Source organism: Bufo bufo, chromosome 6 (genome assembly GCF_905171765.1).
Source record: "Bufo bufo chromosome 6, aBufBuf1.1, whole genome shotgun sequence".
Lineage (NCBI taxonomy): Eukaryota > Metazoa > Chordata > Amphibia > Anura > Bufonidae > Bufo > Bufo bufo.
Genome location: NC_053394.1, coordinates 369159343 through 369172189, shown reverse-complemented (window position 1 = coordinate 369172189; position 12847 = coordinate 369159343). Strand labels below are relative to the sequence as shown.

The following is a 12847-nucleotide window of genomic DNA, read 5'->3' as shown; positions in this document are numbered from 1 at the left end:
GTAATAGGCATTACAGTTGTTCAAACTGCCCGTACGCGTTCAATGAAACCGGGGCGATGGACAAAAGCTCTTTCCTGGAACGTTCTTTCAAAGAAAGATCTTTCGCCCACGCACGATCTTATTTTGAACAAAATATCTTTTGTCTGACCATCGGATGAAGATGATTACACGCGGCTGGCTTCTTTTCAAAGGATAACGGTCTATCATGGCTGGGCTAAAACGATCGTTCCTTGTTACATTTCAACGGACAAACGTTTCCAAAGTTGTTCAGTCACCTCACATGGTTTGTGTCTTTTTTCTCTTTGTAGAGGCATCTGGCTTGATAGTGGCAGAGGCTTCTGTCACCCATGCATCTTGAAAGAAATAACAAAAGCAGGTTTTGTATGTTTCTGCCCGGTTTCGAACCGGGGACCTTTCGCGTGTTAGGCGAACGTGATAACCACTACACTACAGAAACAGCCATGCGCTTGGTACGTTGGGTATGTAAGTGGGCATAACGGTCAAACATGTTTTTTTGAACAAACTAGCTATAATGTTCCTGGAGACCAGCATTTACAGCTATAGGTAAGTCTAAGTTTATGCACTATAATTCTACAAAAATCTGACTATTATTATGATCTTTGATCTGAATTATTTGGATGAGATAAAAGATCAGGGTGTAAGCCCCGTACAAAGTCTCCATACCCACTCAGTGTTTATGAAAGCTAAGCTTTGCATTCTTTTGTTTTACCCCAATAGCCCCTAAAAAGTGTAAATTTCATTTAAAATTGGAAGTAAGCAGAGATGCCGTCACTTGTTGTGGGGGTTAGATATTATGCATCATAAGCTCTTTCAACGCTTATGAAAATGTACATGTTTCTGCCCGGTTTCGAACCGGGGACCTTTCGCGTGTGAGGCGAACGTGATAGCCACTACACTACAGAAACTTGCTTCATGTCAAAGTTGGCTGCACTACCTCAGAAGGATAGCAGTTAGAAGGGTTTTCGGGCAGAAAAGACTGATGGTCTAAACTGCTGAGTGTGATGTCCAAGCATAAGAAAATGTAGTATTCGCCTTATGTATCCCCTGTCGCTGCCCGGTCCCCCTCCGCTGCTTTTCTAGCAACGGTGTTCCCACACAGGGGCCTACGTACTCATCATTCAATGTGTTTTTGGCTCTGCGTCTCCCTGTCCAATCGGTTATCGGTGTGATGCTATGACATCATACATGTCCCAAGACCAGCACATTACGTCACAGCCGGTGTTTGCATTGGATGCAGCATTTGAAGAGGGATGAGCGGAGGCAGAATAGTAATGTGGATAACATAACTAAGTAGCATCTTTTTTTCTGTTTGAAGTGGCTTATGGAGCCAAAGAATTCAGTTTGGCAGTGTACCTGTCAGGATCTTACCCTGCCACGTTCCTGTGCATGGTTGTTCCAGGAGGGTTGCCACGTCGACCAGCCAAGACCCGGATGATCGACTTATCGGTGAGTCTGGACGCTGGGCCAATCGGTTCCCTGGTTGGGTATCCAATCCCAGAACTAGGTGGGGGATTTAAGTCAAACACTTACTGTTTGTCAGGGCCTGTGCTTTTTGTTTTCCAGGCTCCTGCTTGTTGTGTGTGTTGAGAAGAGTGCTGCATTTCTGTTGGACCTTCCAGTGAATAGACCTCAACCTGTTTCAATATTTACCCCTTGTCTACTGATTAGGTTTCTAGTGAATCTGCTGGCTTTTACTCTTTGCCTTGTTATTGGATTAACACCCGTATTGTGTTTTGACTTATGCTAACTCTCCTGGCTTAGACTCTGGCTTGTTTTACTCTTCTGCTACTCCTTGGCTTCTGATAGGTGTGTTGCCTATGAGCTCGCACCTGTTTTCTGCCTGCGTACTCGGTAGACTTAGCCTGGGTCCCTAGTAGCCAAGTCCAACCGGCCTTTTGGCGTTCTCTGGTAAACACCTAGGGGTAGCCTTAAGGTGGTCAGACACTTTAGATAGACGTTACTTGAACAGCAGATGAACAAACAAACACCTGGTGAGCATTGGTTTCACAGACACAGCCAAACACATCTTAGTCCGTAATAGGCATTACAGTTGTTCAAACTGCCCGTACGCGTTCAATGAAACCGGGGCGATGGACAAAAGCTCTTTCCTGGAACGTTCTTTCAAAGAAAGATCTTTCGCCCACGCACGATCTTATTTTGAACAAAATATCTTTTGTCTGACCATCGGATGAAGATGATTACACGCGGCTGGCTTCTTTTCAAAGGATAACGGTCTATCATGGCTGGGCTAAAACGATCGTTCCTTGTTACATTTCAACGGACAAACGTTTCCAAAGTTGTTCAGTCACCTCACATGGTTTGTGTCTTTTTTCTCTTTGTAGAGGCATCTGGCTTGATAGTGGCAGAGGCTTCTGTCACCCATGCATCTTGAAAGAAATAACAAAAGCTGGTTTTGTATGTTTCTGCCCGGTTTTGAACCGGGGACCTTTCGCGTGTTAGGCGAACGTGATAACCACTACACTACAGAAACAGCCATGCGCTTGGTACGTTGGGTATGTAAGTGGGCATAACGGTCAAACATGTTTTTTTGAACAAACTAGCTATAATGTTCCTGGAGACCAGCATTTACAGCTATAGGTAAGTCTAAGTTTATGCACTATAATTCTACAAAAATCTGACTATTATTATGATCTTTGATCTGAATTATTTGGATGAGATAAAAGATCAGGGTGTAAGCCCCGTACAAAGTCTCCATACCCACTCAGTGTTTATGAAAGCTAAGCTTTGCATTCTTTTGTTTTACCCCAATAGCCCCTAAAAAGTGTATATTTCATTTAAAATTGGAAGTAAGCAGAGATGCCGTCACTTGTTGTGGGGGTTAGATATTATGCATCATAAGCTCTTTCAACGCTCATAAAAAAAGGTACATGTTTCTGCCCGGTTTTGAACCGGGGACCTTTCGCGTGTGAGGCGAACGTGATAGCCACTACACTACAGAAACTTGCTTCATGTCAAAGTTGGCTGCACTACCTCAGAAGGATAGCAGTTAGAAGGGTTTTCGGGCAGAAAAGACTGATGGTCTAAACTGCTGAGTGTGATGTCCAAGCATAAGAAAATGTAGTATTCGCCTTATGTATCCCCTGTCGCTGCCCGGTCCCCCTCCGCTGCTTTTCTAGCAACGGTGTTCCCACACAGGGGCCTACGTACTCATCATTCAATGTGTTTTTGGCTCTGCGTCTCCCTGTCCAATCGGTTATCGGTGTGATGCTATGACATCATACATGTCCCAAGACCAGCACATTACGTCACAGCCGGTGTTTGCATTGGATGCAGCATTTGAAGAGGGATGAGCGGAGGCAGAATAGTAATGTGGATAACATAACTAAGTAGCATCTTTTTTTCTGTTTGAAGTGGCTTATGGAGCCAAAGAATTCAGTTTGGCAGTGTACCTGTCAGGATCTTACCCTGCCACGTTCCTGTGCATGGTTGTTCCAGGAGGGTTGCCACGTCGACCAGCCAAGACCCGGATGATCGACTTATCGGTGAGTCTGGACGCTGGGCCAATCGGTTCCCTGGTTGGGTATCCAATCCCAGAACTAGGTGGGGGATTTAAGTCAAACACTTACTGTTTGTCAGGGCCTGTGCTTTTTGTTTTCCAGGCTCCTGCTTGTTGTGTGTGTTGAGAAGAGTGCTGCATTTCTGTTGGACCTTCCAGTGAATAGACCTCAACCTGTTTCAATATTTACCCCTTGTCTACTGATTAGGTTTCTAGTGAATCTGCTGGCTTTTACTCTTTGCCTTGTTATTGGATTAACACCCGTATTGTGTTTTGACTTATGCTAACTCTCCTGGCTTAGACTCTGGCTTGTTTTACTCTTCTGCTACTCCTTGGCTTCTGATAGGTGTGTTGCCTATGAGCTCGCACCTGTTTTCTGCCTGCGTACTCGGTAGACTTAGCCTGGGTCCCTAGTAGCCAAGTCCAACCGGCCTTTTGGCGTTCTCTGGTAAACACCTAGGGGTAGCCTTAAGGTGGTCAGACACTTTAGATAGACGTTACTTGAACAGCAGATGAACAAACAAACACCTGGTGAGCATTGGTTTCACAGACACAGCCAAACACATCTTAGTCCGTAATAGGCATTACAGTTGTTCAAACTGCCCGTACGCGTTCAATGAAACCGGGGCGATGGACAAAAGCTCTTTCCTGGAACGTTCTTTCAAAGAAAGATCTTTCGCCCACGCACGATCTTATTTTGAACAAAATATCTTTTGTCTGACCATCGGATGAAGATGATTACACGCGGCTGGCTTCTTTTCAAAGGATAACGGTCTATCATGGCTGGGCTAAAACGATCGTTCCTTGTTACATTTCAACGGACAAACGTTTCCAAAGTTGTTCAGTCACCTCACATGGTTTGTGTCTTTTTTCTCTTTGTAGAGGCATCTGGCTTGATAGTGGCAGAGGCTTCTGTCACCCATGCATCTTGAAAGAAATAACAAAAGCAGGTTTTGTATGTTTCTGCCCGGTTTCGAACCGGGGACCTTTCGCGTGTTAGGCGAACGTGATAACCACTACACTACAGAAACAGCCATGCGCTTGGTATGTTGGGTATGTAAGTGGGCATAACGGTCAAACATGTTTTTTTGAACAAACTAGCTATAATGTTCCTGGAGACCAGCATTTACAGCTATAGGTAAGTCTAAGTTTATGCACTATAATTCTACAAAAATCTGACTATTATTATGATCTTTGATCTGAATTATTTGGATGAGATAAAAGATCAGGGTGTAAGCCCCGTACAAAGTCTCCATACCCACTCAGTGTTTATGAAAGCTAAGCTTTGCATTCTTTTGTTTTACCCCAATAGCCCCTAAAAAGTGTAAATTTCATTTAAAATTGGAAGTAAGCAGAGATGCCGTCACTTGTTGTGGGGGTTAGATATTATGCATCATAAGCTCTTTCAACGCTTATGAAAATGTACATGTTTCTGCCCGGTTTCGAACCGGGGACCTTTCGCGTGTGAGGCGAACGTGATAGCCACTACACTACAGAAACTTGCTTCATGTCAAAGTTGGCTGCACTACCTCAGAAGGATAGCAGTTAGAAGGGTTTTCGGGCAGAAAAGACTGATGGTCTAAACTGCTGAGTGTGATGTCCAAGCATAAGAAAATGTAGTATTCGCCTTATGTATCCCCTGTCGCTGCCCGGTCCCCCTCCGCTGCTTTTCTAGCAACGGTGTTCCCACACAGGGGCCTACGTACTCATCATTCAATGTGTTTTTGGCTCTGCGTCTCCCTGTCCAATCGGTTATCGGTGTGATGCTATGACATCATACATGTCCCAAGACCAGCACATTACGTCACAGCCGGTGTTTGCATTGGATGCAGCATTTGAAGAGGGATGAGCGGAGGCAGAATAGTAATGTGGATAACATAACTAAGTAGCATCTTTTTTTCTGTTTGAAGTGGCTTATGGAGCCAAAGAATTCAGTTTGGCAGTGTACCTGTCAGGATCTTACCCTGCCACGTTCCTGTGCATGGTTGTTCCAGGAGGGTTGCCACGTCGACCAGCCAAGACCCGGATGATCGACTTATCGGTGAGTCTGGACGCTGGGCCAATCGGTTCCCTGGTTGGGTATCCAATCCCAGAACTAGGTGGGGGATTTAAGTCAAACACTTACTGTTTGTCAGGGCCTGTGCTTTTTGTTTTCCAGGCTCCTGCTTGTTGTGTGTGTTGAGAAGAGTGCTGCATTTCTGTTGGACCTTCCAGTGAATAGACCTCAACCTGTTTCAATATTTACCCCTTGTCTACTGATTAGGTTTCTAGTGAATCTGCTGGCTTTTACTCTTTGCCTTGTTATTGGATTAACACCCGTATTGTGTTTTGACTTATGCTAACTCTCCTGGCTTAGACTCTGGCTTGTTTTACTCTTCTGCTACTCCTTGGCTTCTGATAGGTGTGTTGCCTATGAGCTCGCACCTGTTTTCTGCCTGCGTACTCGGTAGACTTAGCCTGGGTCCCTAGTAGCCAAGTCCAACCGGCCTTTTGGCGTTCTCTGGTAAACACCTAGGGGTAGCCTTAAGGTGGTCAGACACTTTAGATAGACGTTACTTGAACAGCAGATGAACAAACAAACACCTGGTGAGCATTGGTTTCACAGACACAGCCAAACACATCTTAGTCCGTAATAGGCATTACAGTTGTTCAAACTGCCCGTACGCGTTCAATGAAACCGGGGCGATGGACAAAAGCTCTTTCCTGGAACGTTCTTTCAAAGAAAGATCTTTCGCCCACGCACGATCTTATTTTGAACAAAATATCTTTTGTCTGACCATCGGATGAAGATGATTACACGCGGCTGGCTTCTTTTCAAAGGATAACGGTCTATCATGGCTGGGCTAAAACGATCGTTCCTTGTTACATTTCAACGGACAAACGTTTCCAAAGTTGTTCAGTCACCTCACATGGTTTGTGTCTTTTTTCTCTTTGTAGAGGCATCTGGCTTGATAGTGGCAGAGGCTTCTGTCACCCATGCATCTTGAAAGAAATAACAAAAGCAGGTTTTGTATGTTTCTGCCCGGTTTCGAACCGGGGACCTTTCGCGTGTTAGGCGAACGTGATAACCACTACACTACAGAAACAGCCATGCGCTTGGTACGTTGGGTATGTAAGTGGGCATAACGGTCAAACATGTTTTTTTGAACAAACTAGCTATAATGTTCCTGGAGACCAGCATTTACAGCTATAGGTAAGTCTAAGTTTATGCACTATAATTCTACAAAAATCTGACTATTATTATGATCTTTGATCTGAATTATTTGGATGAGATAAAAGATCAGGGTGTAAGCCCCGTACAAAGTCTCCATACCCACTCAGTGTTTATGAAAGCTAAGCTTTGCATTCTTTTGTTTTACCCCAATAGCCCCTAAAAAGTGTAAATTTCATTTAAAATTGGAAGTAAGCAGAGATGCCGTCACTTGTTGTGGGGGTTAGATATTATGCATCATAAGCTCTTTCAACGCTTATGAAAATGTACATGTTTCTGCCCGGTTTCGAACCGGGGACCTTTCGCGTGTGAGGCGAACGTGATAGCCACTACACTACAGAAACTTGCTTCATGTCAAAGTTGGCTGCACTACCTCAGAAGGATAGCAGTTAGAAGGGTTTTCGGGCAGAAAAGACTGATGGTCTAAACTGCTGAGTGTGATGTCCAAGCATAAGAAAATGTAGTATTCGCCTTATGTATCCCCTGTCGCTGCCCGGTCCCCCTCCGCTGCTTTTCTAGCAACGGTGTTCCCACACAGGGGCCTACGTACTCATCATTCAATGTGTTTTTGGCTCTGCGTCTCCCTGTCCAATCGGTTATCGGTGTGATGCTATGACATCATACATGTCCCAAGACCAGCACATTACGTCACAGCCGGTGTTTGCATTGGATGCAGCATTTGAAGAGGGATGAGCGGAGGCAGAATAGTAATGTGGATAACATAACTAAGTAGCATCTTTTTTTCTGTTTGAAGTGGCTTATGGAGCCAAAGAATTCAGTTTGGCAGTGTACCTGTCAGGATCTTACCCTGCCACGTTCCTGTGCATGGTTGTTCCAGGAGGGTTGCCACGTCGACCAGCCAAGACCCGGATGATCGACTTATCGGTGAGTCTGGACGCTGGGCCAATCGGTTCCCTGGTTGGGTATCCAATCCCAGAACTAGGTGGGGGATTTAAGTCAAACACTTACTGTTTGTCAGGGCCTGTGCTTTTTGTTTTCCAGGCTCCTGCTTGTTGTGTGTGTTGAGAAGAGTGCTGCATTTCTGTTGGACCTTCCAGTGAATAGACCTCAACCTGTTTCAATATTTACCCCTTGTCTACTGATTAGGTTTCTAGTGAATCTGCTGGCTTTTACTCTTTGCCTTGTTATTGGATTAACACCCGTATTGTGTTTTGACTTATGCTAACTCTCCTGGCTTAGACTCTGGCTTGTTTTACTCTTCTGCTACTCCTTGGCTTCTGATAGGTGTGTTGCCTATGAGCTCGCACCTGTTTTCTGCCTGCGTACTCGGTAGACTTAGCCTGGGTCCCTAGTAGCCAAGTCCAACCGGCCTTTTGGCGTTCTCTGGTAAACACCTAGGGGTAGCCTTAAGGTGGTCAGACACTTTAGATAGACGTTACTTGAACAGCAGATGAACAAACAAACACCTGGTGAGCATTGGTTTCACAGACACAGCCAAACACATCTTAGTCCGTAATAGGCATTACAGTTGTTCAAACTGCCCGTACGCGTTCAATGAAACCGGGGCGATGGACAAAAGCTCTTTCCTGGAACGTTCTTTCAAAGAAAGATCTTTCGCCCACGCACGATCTTATTTTGAACAAAATATCTTTTGTCTGACCATCGGATGAAGATGATTACACGCGGCTGCCTTCTTTTCAAAGGATAACGGTCTATCATGGCTGGGCTAATACGATCGTTCCTTGTTACATTTCAACGGACAAACGTTTCCAAAGTTGTTCAGTCACCTCACATGGTTTGTGTCTTTTTTCTCTTTGTAGAGGCATCTGGCTTGATAGTGGCAGAGGCTTCTGTCACCCATGCATCTTGAAAGAAATAACAAAAACAGGTTTTGTATGTTTCTGCCCGGTTTCGAACCGGGGACCTTTCGCGTGTTAGGCGAACGTGATAACCACTACACTACAGAAACAGCCATGCGCTTGGTACGTTGGGTATGTAAGTGGGCATAACGGTCAAACATGTTTTTTTGAACAAACTAGCTATAATGTTCCTGGAGACCAGCATTTACAGCTATAGGTAAGTCTAAGTTTATGCACTATAATTCTACAAAAATCTGACTATTATTATGATCTTTGATCTGAATTATTTGGATGAGATAAAAGATCAGGGTGTAAGCCCCGTACAAAGTCTCCATACCCACTCAGTGTTTATGAAAGCTAAGCTTTGCATTCTTTTGTTTTACCCCAATAGCCCCTAAAAAGTGTATATTTCATTTAAAATTGGAAGTAAGCAGAGATGCCGTCACTTGTTGTGGGGGTTAGATATTATGCATCATAAGCTCTTTCAACGCTTATGAAAATGTACATGTTTCTGCCCGGTTTCGAACCGGGGACCTTTCGCGTGTGAGGCGAACGTGATAGCCACTACACTACAGAAACTTGCTTCATGTCAAAGTTGGCTGCACTACCTCAGAAGGATAGCAGTTAGAAGGGTTTTCGGGCAGAAAAGACTGATGGTCTAAACTGCTGAGTGTGATGTCCAAGCATAAGAAAATGTAGTATTCGCCTTATGTATCCCCTGTCGCTGCCCGGTCCCCCTCCGCTGCTTTTCTAGCAACGGTGTTCCCACACAGGGGCCTACGTACTCATCATTCAATGTGTTTTTGGCTCTGCGTCTCCCTGTCCAATCGGTTATCGGTGTGATGCTATGACATCATACATGTCCCAAGACCAGCACATTACGTCACAGCCGGTGTTTGCATTGGATGCAGCATTTGAAGAGGGATGAGCGGAGGCAGAATAGTAATGTGGATAACATAACTAAGTAGCATCTTTTTTTCTGTTTGAAGTGGCTTATGGAGCCAAAGAATTCAGTTTGGCAGTGTACCTGTCAGGATCTTACCCTGCCACGTTCCTGTGCATGGTTGTTCCAGGAGGGTTGCCACGTCGACCAGCCAAGACCCGGATGATCGACTTATCGGTGAGTCTGGACGCTGGGCCAATCGGTTCCCTGGTTGGGTATCCAATCCCAGAACTAGGTGGGGGATTTAAGTCAAACACTTACTGTTTGTCAGGGCCTGTGCTTTTTGTTTTCCAGGCTCCTGCTTGTTGTGTGTGTTGAGAAGAGTGCTGCATTTCTGTTGGACCTTCCAGTGAATAGACCTCAACCTGTTTCAATATTTACCCCTTGTCTACTGATTAGGTTTCTAGTGAATCTGCTGGCTTTTACTCTTTGCCTTGTTATTGGATTAACACCCGTATTGTGTTTTGACTTATGCTAACTCTCCTGGCTTAGACTCTGGCTTGTTTTACTCTTCTGCTACTCCTTGGCTTCTGATAGGTGTGTTGCCTATGAGCTCGCACCTGTTTTCTGCCTGCGTACTCGGTAGACTTAGCCTGGGTCCCTAGTAGCCAAGTCCAACCGGCCTTTTGGCGTTCTCTGGTAAACACCTAGGGGTAGCCTTAAGGTGGTCAGACACTTTAGATAGACGTTACTTGAACAGCAGATGAACAAACAAACACCTGGTGAGCATTGGTTTCACAGACACAGCCAAACACATCTTAGTCCGTAATAGGCATTACAGTTGTTCAAACTGCCCGTACGCGTTCAATGAAACCGGGGCGATGGACAAAAGCTCTTTCCTGGAACGTTCTTTCAAAGAAAGATCTTTCGCCCACGCACGATCTTATTTTGAACAAAATATCTTTTGTCTGACCATCGGATGAAGATGATTACACGCGGCTGCCTTCTTTTCAAAGGATAACGGTCTATCATGGCTGGGCTAAAACGATCGTTCCTTGTTACATTTCAACGGACAAACGTTTCCAAAGTTGTTCAGTCACCTCACATGGTTTGTGTCTTTTTTCTCTTTGTAGAGGCATCTGGCTTGATAGTGGCAGAGGCTTCTGTCACCCATGCATCTTGAAAGAAATAACAAAAGCAGGTTTTGTATGTTTCTGCCCGGTTTCGAACCGGGGACCTTTCGCGTGTTAGGCGAACGTGATAACCACTACACTACAGAAACAGCCATGCGCTTGGTACGTTGGGTATGTAAGTGGGCATAACGGTCAAACATGTTTTTTTGAACAAACTAGCTATAATGTTCCTGGAGACCAGCATTTACAGCTATAGGTAAGTCTAAGTTTATGCACTATAATTCTACAAAAATCTGACTATTATTATGATCTTTGATCTGAATTATTTGGATGAGATAAAAGATCAGGGTGTAAGCCCCGTACAAAGTCTCCATACCCACTCAGTGTTTATGAAAGCTAAGCTTTGCATTCTTTTGTTTTACCCCAATAGCCCCTAAAAAGTGTAAATTTCATTTAAAATTGGAAGTAAGCAGAGATGCCGTCACTTGTTGTGGGGGTTAGATATTATGCATCATAAGCTCTTTCAACGCTTATGAAAATGTACATGTTTCTGCCCGGTTTCGAACCGGGGACCTTTCGCGTGTGAGGCAAACGTGATAGCCACTACACTACAGAAACTTGCTTCATGTCAAAGTTGGCTGCACTACCTCAGAAGGATAGCAGTTAGAAGGGTTTTCGGGCAGAAAAGACTGATGGTCTAAACTGCTGAGTGTGATGTCCAAGCATAAGAAAATGTAGTATTCGCCTTATGTATCCCCTGTCGCTGCCCGGTCCCCTCCGCTGCTTTTCTAGCAACGGTGTTCCCACACAGGGGCCTACGTACTCATCATTCAATGTGTTTTTGGCTCTGCGTCTCCCTGTCCAATCGGTTATCGGTGTGATGCTATGACATCATACATGTCCCAAGACCAGCACATTACGTCACAGCCGGTGTTTGCATTGGATGCAGCATTTGAAGAGGGATGAGCGGAGGCAGAATAGTAATGTGGATAACATAACTAAGTAGCATCTTTTTTTCTGTTTGAAGTGGCTTATGGAGCCAAAGAATTCAGTTTGGCAGTGTACCTGTCAGGATCTTACCCTGCCACGTTCCTGTGCATGGTTGTTCCAGGAGGGTTGCCACGTCGACCAGCCAAGACCCGGATGATCGACTTATCGGTGAGTCTGGACGCTGGGCCAATCGGTTCCCTGGTTGGGTATCCAATCCCAGAACTAGGTGGGGGATTTAAGTCAAACACTTACTGTTTGTCAGGGCCTGTGCTTTTTGTTTTCCAGGCTCCTGTTTGTTGTGTGTGTTGAGAAGAGTGCTGCATTTCTGTTGGACCTTCCAGTGAATAGACCTCAACCTGTTTCAATATTTACCCCTTGTCTACTGATTAGGTTTCTAGTGAATCTGCTGGCTTTTACTCTTTGCCTTGTTATTGGATTAACACCCGTATTGTGTTTTGACTTATGCTAACTCTCCTGGCTTAGACTCTGGCTTGTTTTACTCTTCTGCTACTCCTTGGCTTCTGATAGGTGTGTTGCCTATGAGCTCGCACCTGTTTTCTGCCTGCGTACTCGGTAGACTTAGCCTGGGTCCCTAGTAGCCAAGTCCAACCGGCCTTTTGGCGTTCTCTGGTAAACACCTAGGGGTAGCCTTAAGGTGGTCAGACACTTTAGATAGACGTTACTTGAACAGCAGATGAACAAACAAACACCTGGTGAGCATTGGTTTCACAGACACAGCCAAACACATCTTAGTCCGTAATAGGCATTACAGTTGTTCAAACTGCCCGTACGCGTTCAATGAAACCGGGGCGATGGACAAAAGCTCTTTCCTGGAACGTTCTTTCAAAGAAAGATCTTTCGCCCACGCACGATCTTATTTTGAACAAAATATCTTTTGTCTGACCATCGGATGAAGATGATTACACGCGGCTGGCTTCTTTTCAAAGGATAACGGTCTATCATGGCTGGGCTAAAACGATCGTTCCTTGTTACATTTCAACGGACAAACGTTTCCAAAGTTGTTCAGTCACCTCACATGGTTTGTGTCTTTTTTCTCTTTGTAGAGGCATCTGGCTTGATAGTGGCAGAGGCTTCTGTCACCCATGCATCTTGAAAGAAATAACAAAAGCAGGTTTTGTATGTTTCTGCCCGGTTTCGAACCGGGGACCTTTCGCGTGTTAGGCGAACGTGATAACCACTACACTACAGAAACAGCCATGCGCTTGGTACGTTGGGTATGTAAGTGGGCATAACGGTCAAACATGTTTTTTT

General features: G+C 44.9%; 13 non-coding genes across 13 annotated transcripts; all 13 read right to left on the bottom strand.

Moving 5' to 3' along the window:
- Window positions 1-384: 384 nt before the first annotated feature.
- Window positions 385-457, bottom strand: TRNAV-AAC. The gene has a single exon. It is a non-coding gene; the product is annotated as a tRNA-Val (tRNA).
- A 396-nt stretch (window positions 458-853) lies between these two features.
- Window positions 854-926, bottom strand: TRNAV-CAC. The gene has a single exon. It is a non-coding gene; the product is annotated as a tRNA-Val (tRNA).
- A 1513-nt stretch (window positions 927-2439) lies between these two features.
- On the bottom strand, window positions 2440-2512 carry TRNAV-AAC. Its single transcript has one exon. It is a non-coding gene; the product is annotated as a tRNA-Val (tRNA).
- A 398-nt stretch (window positions 2513-2910) lies between these two features.
- TRNAV-CAC lies at window positions 2911-2983 on the bottom strand. The gene has a single exon. It is a non-coding gene; the product is annotated as a tRNA-Val (tRNA).
- Window positions 2984-4496: 1513 nt separating this feature from the next.
- TRNAV-AAC lies at window positions 4497-4569 on the bottom strand. Its single transcript has one exon. It is a non-coding gene; the product is annotated as a tRNA-Val (tRNA).
- A 396-nt stretch (window positions 4570-4965) lies between these two features.
- TRNAV-CAC lies at window positions 4966-5038 on the bottom strand. Its single transcript has one exon. It is a non-coding gene; the product is annotated as a tRNA-Val (tRNA).
- A 1513-nt stretch (window positions 5039-6551) lies between these two features.
- TRNAV-AAC lies at window positions 6552-6624 on the bottom strand. Its single transcript has one exon. It is a non-coding gene; the product is annotated as a tRNA-Val (tRNA).
- A 396-nt stretch (window positions 6625-7020) lies between these two features.
- TRNAV-CAC lies at window positions 7021-7093 on the bottom strand. Its single transcript has one exon. It is a non-coding gene; the product is annotated as a tRNA-Val (tRNA).
- Window positions 7094-8606: 1513 nt separating this feature from the next.
- On the bottom strand, window positions 8607-8679 carry TRNAV-AAC. Its single transcript has one exon. It is a non-coding gene; the product is annotated as a tRNA-Val (tRNA).
- A 396-nt stretch (window positions 8680-9075) lies between these two features.
- Window positions 9076-9148, bottom strand: TRNAV-CAC. Its single transcript has one exon. It is a non-coding gene; the product is annotated as a tRNA-Val (tRNA).
- Window positions 9149-10661: 1513 nt separating this feature from the next.
- TRNAV-AAC lies at window positions 10662-10734 on the bottom strand. The gene has a single exon. It is a non-coding gene; the product is annotated as a tRNA-Val (tRNA).
- Window positions 10735-11130: 396 nt separating this feature from the next.
- Window positions 11131-11203, bottom strand: TRNAV-CAC. Its single transcript has one exon. It is a non-coding gene; the product is annotated as a tRNA-Val (tRNA).
- A 1512-nt stretch (window positions 11204-12715) lies between these two features.
- Window positions 12716-12788, bottom strand: TRNAV-AAC. The gene has a single exon. It is a non-coding gene; the product is annotated as a tRNA-Val (tRNA).
- Between the last annotated feature and the right edge of the window lie 59 nt (window positions 12789-12847).